The following is a 12,108-nucleotide window of genomic DNA, read 5'->3' on the forward strand; positions in this document are numbered from 1 at the left end:
GTCTAAGTCGGAAGTCCCAAAAATAGAGATTCACTCACAAATTAGTATCAAGTCACAAGTCTTTAGTGGACCAGTCTAGGTTGAGTTGCGAGTTCCAAAAAATAGCACCTTCACTCAAGAGTCAAAGTCCAAGATAAGAAATTATAATCTTTTTGATACATCAGCTAGTCATGCCTTTGATAATTTGAAAACTAATACACGTGTATCCGCCTTAACAAAAACACAGGGACACAAAAACACCTCTGCTGCTCTTCTTCCCTTCTGTTGTCTTGTAAAAGGTCATGTGGCACGTTCGAGTCACTGCAGGTCATTTTCAGCCCTTATGTGTGTTTGTGTGCGTCTGTATATGTGTGTGTCAAAAGCAGTGAGTCAGAGTAATGGCTTTGCCCAGCCGTCCGTTACGGTTGTTTTGCCGCCGTTAAAAAAATTCCAGCAAAGTGCTGAGAATGACCAATTACGCTCACACATTCCGCATTTGGCGCATTGCATTCACTCGGCGCCACGGTTAACAATGTTTCTCCTGCGAAGCATCCGCTTAAAATAAAGAACAAAAAAAATTCAATCACTAAATAGGTAATAGTGAACAATCCCACATTAACATGCAACTTGTCTCTCAAGTCACTGCGTCTACCTACGCCGCATCCTTTCTGAGCCAATTTGTAGTCACACTGTGGCCTCCGGGCATTTGTGCCCTGACAGTGGATCAGTCAAGTGGAACCTGACAACGGGGCCCAAGGCCAAATAATCCATAATAACATGCTTAGGATGGTCACACGCTGAGTAAAACCTGCTCACATCATCCATTAACTCGGCCCCGCCTGCAGTAGGAAAAGCGGTAGGTGAGCTCAGGCCTCCCTCAAGGCCCAATTGGCTCCTTCGATTTTGTATGCGACCGAGATGTTCGTTTGTGTTGAGATGGTTTCTTGACTGAAACCGTTTGCGACCTTTTAATTTTTCTCATATAGGAACAGGAAGTCACTCTGGACAGTGCAGACCTCTCCAAGGTAAACATTTAGTCAATCCCTTCAAATTAGAAGCGTATAATAACCAATCATTCAGCTGTGTAAGTACAGTACAAGAGTGAAGCCCTATATACGTATATTAGGGGTGAGCATCTCTTCAGGAAAAGAATATCCAATCAAGATGAGGGGTACAATAGACTGGAAGGAATGTATATTTTAAAGAACAAATCAATTTGGTTTGATTCAGTGGGATTAGGTTTGAAATGGTTAAAGGGACAATGTGTAAGATTTAGACTGTTAAAATGGAATAAACTAAATGATTATACATTTCAAAAACTTTCAAATAAATGTGTTCGGATCGACTAACAGTATGTTTTAAATATAATAGTAGGTGAAATGATATTACATGGGGGGTGGCACTCCTCCGGAGGCGGCCATGTCTGTTTTAGCTACGGACAATGGTAAATGCAGCGCCCCCTGCTGTCCGTAATAAAATACGCTCTAAATTTTACGTCGTCACTTTAATGTATGGCTCAGCTCGAAAGGGTATGATGCAAAGACTATCGAGTTTTGGAATCGCCATTGTCTTTATTGTCGCTAGGATTTAACTAAAATATTAGATTACTTTAGTAATTAATTTCATAACGTAATTGATTGATTTAGTACTTAACTCTTGAATAAGCCATTGTAGAACTTCCTAAACATTACATTAAACATTATATATGAATGTATGGACTCTAATAAAAAAAATACGTTTTTGGGATTGAATGAGTTAACTTTGGTATGAACTTGTGCGCATATATGTGTGTATGTGTGCTTGTTGCCTAAGTATTGTAGGTGTTACATGAAAGACATTTCCAGCTTCACACACTCCGTCACAGAGCTCTGATCCAAAGCGTCACTCTGAATTACGTCTGTGTGTGTGTGTATTTTTTTTTGTTACATTGTAGGGACCAAATTTAATGTCTTTGTGGGGACCTCTTGGTCATTACTTGCTTTAAGGGAGAAGATTTTAATTGGATTTGGGGGGTTAGGGTTACGGGTTAGGAAATACATGATATCAATGGGATGTCCCCACTATGATTGAAAAAAAAATCCGTGTGCGTGTGTGTGCTCGGCAGCATCCAAATGGCTGCCAAGCTGCTTTTCCAACAAACACACGCAAACAGGAAGCGACAGACAAGTTTCTGTCTGATCATGTTCACATAAATCCGACCGAAATGGGGAAAAAAAAAAACGGAAATGTTCAAGACGTTCTTTCGGTTTTGCATGGGCGCAGCCGAGCAGCAGGAACAGTGAAACTTTTTGTATTTTTAGCGCCTTCATGAATAAACACGAGCGCCTTCTCCGTGTGATGCTTTTATTTATTTATTTTTATTCCTAGCATCTGATGTGCGACTAAAAAGAGACGCGGTTGATTAATTAATTAGCCCAACGACAAGAAAAAGCTTTGGATGACAATTTTTTTCCATCTCCCTTGATACTTCTTTTTTTTTTACTTCTTGTGTTAAAAATTCTGCAGTTTGCTTCAATTTTAGGCACCTCAAAAATGGGACATCTTTGAAAGTAGGAACATTCCATATAACTTTATTTTTCACACATTATATATATATATATATATATATATATATATATATATATATATATATATATATATTTTTTTTTTTTTTTTTTTACAAATATGTTTAAGTAGTTAAGTTACCAAGTACCGATATTGTTTATGATTCCGTAACCCTAACCGTTTTGATAACCCTAACCCTAAACCTAACCCTTCAAATTTACACAGAAATGTATATTTCCTACAGAGACCCTGCCAATTCATTTGCATTTACTATAGTGGACATTTTGTTTTTGGTCTTTATGTTTTGACTCATTGGAGCTGATCCACTAAGTCCTAGTGTGCAAAGTAGAGGACATTTTGGCCTTTCCAATGATGTCTCATGTGTTTGGGCGGCATGAAATTTACTTTGCAATTTTGCTGAAAAAAAATGGACACATCGGTGGACACAAATGAATCGGTGAGGTCACAGAAGGAGAAGGCGCTCGTGGTTAAGCGGCGTTGGTGCATTTTTCACGCTTTTTTCGAAAAAATTAAATGTTTTGAAGTACAGAATAAAATTGAATACCGTCTTTTCCCCACTATAAGGCACAGCGGCTTTTAAGGCGCACCCTCAATTAATGACATATTGTACAAATTTTTCCATATATAAGGCACACCGGATTATAAGGCGCACCCTCAAATAATGACATATTTAAAAAGAAATTCTATATATAAAGCACACCAGATTATAAAACGCACCCCCAATTAATTCCATATATAAGGCGCACCGAATTATAAGGCGCACCCTCAATCAATGACATCTTTTAAAACTTTTTCCATATATAAGGTGCACCGGATTATAAGGCGCACCCTCAATTACTGACATTTTAAAACCCTTTCCATATATAAGGCGCACCAGATTATAAAGTGCACCCTTTAAAACTTTTTCCATATATAAGGTGCACTGGATTATAAGGCACACCCTCAATTAATGACATTTCAAACTTTTTCAATCACAATATAGTAATATTCAAAGTAATAACAATAATAACTTAAATAATAACTCTAAACTCTCAATAGCATAATTCAATGTCAATATGAGCAATCTTGTTCAACTGTAAATACACAAAAGAAACAGGTAAGCTCACTTTATCACTTCATTCCCCATCTACCAATCCCAATCTCAATATTGATCCATATATAAGGCGCACCTGATTATAAGGCGCACCATCAGCTTTTTATTAAAATAAAGGCTTTTAGGTGCGCCTTATAGTGCGGAAAATACGGTATTATAAAGTTTGTTTTGTGTGTTTCTCGAGATTCCCAGCCACAGTAAAGGAGCGATATCATGACTAAAACTGTAATAGTTCTAAAATAAACTTTTTCAGATATCATAGGGACATCTTGTGTATTAACACGCGCTGAGCGGATGTGCTGCGGTCTTTGTTTGCAACAAAGCAATCTCGGACGCGGTGGCAAAACGCGAGCTTCTGTCCAATTAGCTTTCCTGCAGTGTGTCATTCCAATGAATGTTTTCCTCATCTGTCTGCTTTGCATATAAATTGCTAAACACGTTTTTGGGAGGGCTGTCAAACAGCGCTATCCCCGCGTTTGCAGCAGATGCTCATGATGTAATAAATATGTTTTACGCATAAACAGATTGGATGCCTACTATAGCTGAAGCAAAATATGTACTGTATGTGGGAGTGGCAACTTTGAATATTGTATTCATCGTATTTATGCCAGCCTCAAAATTGGGTGAATGGTTGGATTTTTTTTTTTTTTCATTCTAATTTTTCTTTGCAGATTTCACAATCAATTTATCATTGTTTTGGTGGACAAAGGTGATCAAGCTGATTTGCAATCTTTCATTTGTTGCTAAACAAAAATATGTTTTCTCTTTAATAGATGTTATCCTTTACTTCATAAATCATATCATATCAAGATGCAGACAAAAAAGAAATTGTTTGTTTTCAGAATATCAGGCTTGAGTCTCTGAAGACGAAAATTGAGATATTGATATATTCTAATTCTACACTCAATTCTCTTTAAAATCATACATAGTACACAAAAGAAAGATAAAAACGTAAAAATAAAAACATTTATAGTAAAATAAACATACTATATATATATATATATATATATATATATATATATATATATATATATATTATATATATATATATATATATATATATATATTATATATATATAGTATGTTTATTTTACAATAAATTTTACTATAAATGTTTTTATTTTTACGTTTTTATCTTTGTTTTGTGTACTATGTATATATATAAATGTAGATACTGTATGTGTGTGTGTGAAGCAAAAAAAGTGTCATAAGAAAATTGAGATATTGATATATTCAAATTCTACACTCAATTCCCTTTTAAAATCATACATAGTACACAAAACAAAGATAAAAACATTTATAGTAAAATAACTATATATATATATATATTATATAAAAATAACAAACTAACAAAAAAACAACAAACACTAAAACATTCAAAAACGTAGCAAAACAAAACAAACAACAAGGAAATGGAAGAAAATTTACAACAAATGCATATTTTTTTTAAACTAAAAGGAACACATTAAAGGCTACAAAAAAATAACACATAAAAAAGCTTTTTTCCATCTCATAAATCTGCATTTTTTTTAAATATGTAAAATTACAAACATACAGTACTGTACTTGAGTTCAATCTAATTTTGAACTGGAAGGTCTCAGTCCCACATTTCCAATGACATTTTTCACTCTGAAACCAGGAACACATACGTGTTTAACGGCCTGCGACGATGATTTTCTCACCGAAACACAGAATCACGTTTCCATCGTGAGCGAATTCGTCTTTCGGGAGCGAAATGGTTGGCGTTTGGAAAATGACACGACGGCGAGAAGCGAAAGCAATCACACGGAGGCTTTAATTAAGTGCAGGAAAACAAAGCAAAAAAAAATCTCAAGTGCTTCTTCTCGGAGCGCTTTAGTAATGAATTGGCTGATCGCACGATGAAATGAGCTCGCTGCTATTTACTGCTGATGTAGTGGCTGCTATCAAAGACACGCACTCTCGCATACTCTCTCACACACACACACACACGAACCTTCACACTTCAATATGATAACGCCAAACTTTCACACGCGCTTTTATGTTCACATTCTATCTCACATGTGCTCCCTCACTGGAAAACGCGCTCACATTCACGCACTCTGTCCCTCAGTCGCACAAACTCTCACATAATCTCACATGCACATGGATACATCACAGGACTCTCTCAAAACACATGCATAAACTCTCACAAAAAGGTTATTTCTTACAATCATGTATATAAATTCACAATACAGTAATACTCAAATTTACAATCCCCTTGCACCCTCTCCTCTCACATTTACTCTCTCACGTAATCTCACATGCACATGGATACATCACAGGACTCTCTCAAAACACATGCATAAACTCTCACGAAAAAGGTTATTTCCTACAATCATGTATATAAATTCACAACACAGTAACGCTCATATTTACAATCCCCTTGCACCCTCTCCTCTCACATTTACTCTCTCACAAAACCTCAGATGCACCTCCCAACACATGCTTCTGCTCTCAAAGACATACTTTTACACAAACTACCACACATCCGAACATAATTTTTTGCACGCTCACATCGATGCTCTTGCACTCACTCTCACGCACATGCACTCTCACACGTATAAAAACTTGCACATATACTCTTACATTGACATTATGTACTTACACTCTGTCTTTGTCACTCATACACACTTTCACAAATACATTCACACACGCTCTCATGTTTACATCCTATTGGCTTACATTCTGTCTCTCACGCACACACACACACACACACACACACACACACACACACACACACACACACACGCTCTCTCTCTCACACACACACACACACACAAAATGTTTTTTGTTTTTCAGCTTTCACCAGCTCATCTCATTGCATTTTATTCCGCCTCATTCCCAATTCTCTTAGAAGTCTTCTTTGAAGACTCGCATTGCTGTCGCTCGGCTGTTGTCCTGCTTTTGTTCATGTTTCTCCTCCAGATATTCATTTGACATCCGCGTGTGTGTGCGTGTGTGGTCCTCTGGGTGGTGGCTTAGTGACAGAGCCTAAAGCTGCCTGACAACTATATACAGGATGCCGCCTCGCTAATTACTGAAAGCATAAATAGACTTATGCACTTCACGCGGACACGCACACGGAAAACATGCTGTTCTTTTTTTTAAACTGTGAACTGTAGTTAGCTCTGAAAAAAAAATAATTACGAATTTGATCAAATTAATTCTAGTTGAAGAATTACTGTATGTATGATTTTAAACATGGATTGACAAACAGAAACAGCACCACCTACTGGCGAATGCACATATGACGGTCCACCCTAATTATGACGATGACTACTACAGTATAGTCACCACCAAGGCGCCTATGGGAAGCAGTCGAGGTTTTGAAAGTGTGTGACAGAAGGTGATAGTTTCTTCGGAAGGAATTCTTATCAACAGCATGGGAGCAAAGAATTAAAAATATCCAGCACAAGTCCTTTTTTTCTTAGCTTCTTTCCCAGCTTCAAACTAGCAGCAGGGGTGCTTGTCTTCATACGTTTTATTATCACAAAAGCCTTTCATTTTTTGGACTCCACTAGAAAGCAGGACTCCAACAAATGCACTTTTTTCCTTCACTATTCCAGAAAAAAATATATATCGCACATAGTGCACTGTGTGTGGTACGTTATAATAAAGATGCTGATGTCCTTATTTGCACTACTTAATAGTAACGGAGAAATAAATTGAACATTTACAAAAGTAAACTTTACACGGTCGGGATTTGGGGGCCAGTTATCAATCAGCAAGTAAAAACAAAAAAGTTATATATATATATATATATATATATATATATATATATATATATATATATATATATATATATATATATATATGTGTGTGTGTGTCTGAGTCTTGTGTCTGAGTCTGTCCGGCTTTTTGGGCCAACAGTAGCCAACATGGGGGGTGGGATGGGGGGCCAAACGCGCTGCAAGTGGCAGAACGCTACAAAAATGCAAGAATGATGAAAGAAGAAAACAATCTAACAAAAAAAAACAACAACAAACACCAAATTTTAGGACCAAATTTTAAATATTTTAATTGGAAAATGAAACATGTTTTCATTGAAACAAAATAGAGACCAGAACTTGATTATTGGTCACAAAGTTTCTTCTTTCTAAACAAGCAAAAAATAATATAAATATTAAATTCTAAAAATATTTCAAAAAACAACTGCACAACCTGCAGACGATCAAATACTGAAAAGTATATATTTAGTTTTCAATCATTATACTGCTAACAGTAGTTTGAGCCACTGTTTTGGAATAGTTTGATGATCATGATGTAGAAATGGCAAATTAGACATTAAAAATTGGCATATATATATATATATATATATATATATATATATATATATATATATATATATATATATATATATATATATATATACTGTACATAAATAAATGATGTAATAGGCAGGTGGAAACGTTGTGTATCAAAAGTATCGGTCCTTGGTATTGGCATTTGTGAGTTGAGTACTCCGACTAGTATCGAGCTGAAAAAAATCGTCTCGAACATTTTTTTTGGACAAGTGTGGTCGTTCTTTCCTGCATGCCACTGCATACGCAGGTTGTTTAAAGTAGAATTTCTTGTTGTTTTCAAAAAATGCGTACGAGTATGTGTGATGTATATCCCGCCGCAGGCATGTGGGTCAGGGGAAGGTGTGTGTTATTGTTGCTACTGGCTACTCAGACATGTGCATTGTGTGCGTTCACTCATGCAGGAAAGCCTCGGCCTTAGCGTAGCAGACGGGTGAAAGAGGTCGTGTGTGTGTGTGTCACGCCGTTACACTCAGAAGAATGCAGTTATGTTGTTATTACATGGCTGTCACTCCGAAAATATTTGCGGCCGAAATAACAGGGGAAAAAAATGTCACAGAAGCCACAGAAGCACAATCCAGCGGACGCCGAAATTTCCCGGCATGCATTTACGCCTTTTAACTTTGACGTATCAGGAAACGCGCATCACGCTCCCGGTGGAGCCAGGAGGGATTGTTAGTTCCAAATATTATACCGCTCAGAATTGCTCTTATCACAAGCGCACACACATCAAATTTTCATTCAAATAACACACGTAATTTGTGATAGTAGCGTTGTAATCCAGGATTAGTCTGATTAAGATCTCCACGCCTAGCATGTGTGTCAAACCATTTAAGACCCACGGCGTATTTGAAGATGAAATCAAATGGTAACGCAATATAGACCAAAGTGTTCTCAGAGGCAAAATGTTTGCTCAACTTGTGATGGAGAGATGGATTTAGACATATTTTACCCTCTAATTCTTCAATAAATGGGGATAACCCTGGTACACATGGAACAATGAGATTAGAAGGCCAGAAGATTTCAAGAGATCTATTTTATTTAGGTTATCTTTTTTGTCATGGGGTACACGGGAGAATGTGCTTGCCTGATAATAAAATGCCACCAAACATGAATCTTAGCACACCGAAAAAATATAACAACACAAACGCCTTGGTATGTGTTTATTTTGGTTGTTTGCGGAAGCGTGTTGTTTTTTCCTCCTAAACAATAATAAATAAAATCACTGATTATTAAACAGTGGAGTAGGAAAAATGAAGCTCCATGAAGCACCTGCGATGTTTTTTTTTTACTCCTCTAGATGTTATCTAGGTTTAAAAATAAAGACAAATTCAGTGGAAATGTAATAAATTTCTCAATGTCTCTCTGAAACAATAGTGGCATCTGGAGCAATGTTTCTCAAGTGGAGGTACTAGTGCCCCTAGGGGTACTTGAAGGAACTTCAGGGGGCGCTCGAGATTTTAAATCAACAAGCAAAAATTCTCGTTAAAAATTCTCTTTAAAAATAATTAATTGTTTTAGGAAATATAAGTTCATAAAATGAATTTTATGTTCAGTAGTATATTCAATTGCATTATTTAAAATAAAGCCAGATTCTCTCCCATAGTGGAAAGGTTTGATCCAACTTGTCATGTGCCACCTCTCGTTACCTCTCAAGTTAACGATTTATTTTTTGTGAACACATCTCTATTATGATCCTAAAAGAGGTCACTTTCAGTTGAATATTTTTCTGTGGACAAATACTTATTTATAATTATTTCTTTTTGAGAATAGATATGACACTTTATAGTGATTATTTTTGGGGGGGACAAATATTTCTTACAAATTTAAGTTTATGATTTAATTTTGTGAACACATCTCTATTATGATCCCAAAAGAGGTCACTTTCAGTTGAATATTTTTCTGTGGACATACTTATTTAGAATTATTTCTTTTTGAGAACAGAAGTCTAAAGGCTGTAAAGACTTTGGAATATTTATTATTTTGCCTTTTTCTTTTGTTCATGTTAAAAAGTACACAAGTTTACATGTACTTATAAAAATTCTATAGATAATCTTATTTATAGTCAGCGCATCGAGTAGAGTGGGGCGCGAAAAGTTTTCCCTTTCCTAGGAGGGCCTTGGCGAAAATATCATTGAGAAGCAGTGATATATACATGCATACATACATTCCGCTAGTAACATAGGGCCGCGTGTATAATTTATTCCATTCCCCCCCGAGCCTGATTATTATAATACACAAGACACGTGCAATACTGTGACCAATATGGCATTGAGTCATGAGCTTGGAGGCCACAATCTCCTTTCTTTATTGTCACACCTCATATTGTTGAAATGAATGTGGCCGGGGCAAAATATATACAGTATAGGCGACGCATGACGAGAGAGCAAAGAAAAGCTTGACTGAAATAAAGAAAAAGATGGATGCCCCGTGTGCCGACTCAATGAAAGCGTCGAAAATAATCAAGACTTCAACACAGAGGGCTTGAATGTTGTGATGGAGGAGTGGGAGAGGGACTAATGAAGATTTGAAATGAGAAAGTTTCTGGAAAAACAAGATAACACCCTCCCAATCTTTCCTCCTTCCCGCCACTAATGCCGATACTTCTTCATCTACCATTTCTTCCACTTGCGCCGTAAAATGCATTATTTTAATTAGGGTTTGTTTTTTTCCCTTTGCTCTTCCAAAATTTCCCTGGAAATCTCACTTTCTATAAATCTGCGCTGCAATACGATCGTATTTATGAGAATGTTTCTTTGTATTTGATTGGAGTCTAGTTGTGAAGACATCCACAAACATATTTTTCATTGCTGTTTTGATATAAAATATAGAATATATGGATTTTTTTAAAAGGTTTTTATGTACGTTGTTGACGAATCTTTTTAATGAATTTTTTCAAGTTTCGATGATGGCCGTGACCTTTTCAACACTGCAAAGTTTGATCATTCGCAGTAGCTGTAAAAAAAAAAACTTGAATTAGACCCAGATGATCTAAACGTCTCAAAATCTGATTTCGTCCAGTCCTGAAGACATTTTCGAAGTCATTGTTCATCGTAGTGCTACCGCCACCTAGTGGCAGACAAAAATATGTCATTATTTTGAACATTTTTATATACTTTCTTGAGTCCGTTCAACGAATACAGAAATTCTGTCTGAAGAGACTCTAGAAATGTTTAATATTCTACTTATCCTACATTCGATAATGGGTGTGGCCTATACAGCACCGAAACATCCGATGAATAGCAGTGCTTCTTAAGGGGAGTACTTTTTAGGCCCCGCCCACTGGACGATCTGACTATAAATAAGATTATTATCTATAAAAATTGTATGAGTATACCTAAATCTGTATCCTTTTTAACATTAACCAAAGAAAAAATCAATATAATCAACGTTCAACTGTTTTTCACAGCGTTTATATGGCTTACAGCTTAGTCTAAAATAGAAAGAAATAACCAAGTGCATCAAAGTACCTGAAAAAAAAATGTTAAAAAAAGGATGAAAATTATTTTATTGCAATTACACTTGACATGACATGAACCAGGCCTTTTCCCGGGAGTCATCCACGGCCCCCCCAGCATCACCTTGCCCCCCCAAGGGGGCCCCGCCCCACTATTTGAGAAACACTGATTTAAAGGAACAGTATAAGCTGCTGTCACTCAACCTAGACAATCCAATCTTCTCTCAATTTTACCGATTTGATAAGAATTCTATCCTATAGACATCAACGTGTTTATTTTTCACTAATACGCTAGCACCACCTAGTGACAGAAAAAAATATGTATTTTTTTTACATTTTTATTTATATGAAGCGTTCTGAGGGATGATTTGACAGCAATATTTCATCGACAGGAACGTTTACTAAGCATGGGGGAAGGTAGATGTGTGTGGGTCATTTTTATTCCATTGCCTTTCCAATTTGACAAATTCATTGTTTGGCTAAACCTAGGAGCACTGGCTTATGTTATTTACCTGCGGTAATTGGTTTTCCCCAAACGGTCGTTTTCCTCACTCACACACACACACACACTCGCACACACGCATAAAGAGTGAGTAATGGATGGTAAAACAACAAAGATGCCATTTCAGATCGGGGCAAAACAAACACACACGCACAGATGGACGTGTGTGAATGGCGTGACACACACACAC

This window comes from Hippichthys cyanospilos, chromosome 7 (genome assembly GCF_059441005.1).
Source record: "Hippichthys cyanospilos isolate Australia breed blue-spotted pipefish chromosome 7, RoL_Hcya_1.0, whole genome shotgun sequence".
Taxonomy (NCBI): domain Eukaryota; kingdom Metazoa; phylum Chordata; class Actinopteri; order Syngnathiformes; family Syngnathidae; genus Hippichthys; species Hippichthys cyanospilos.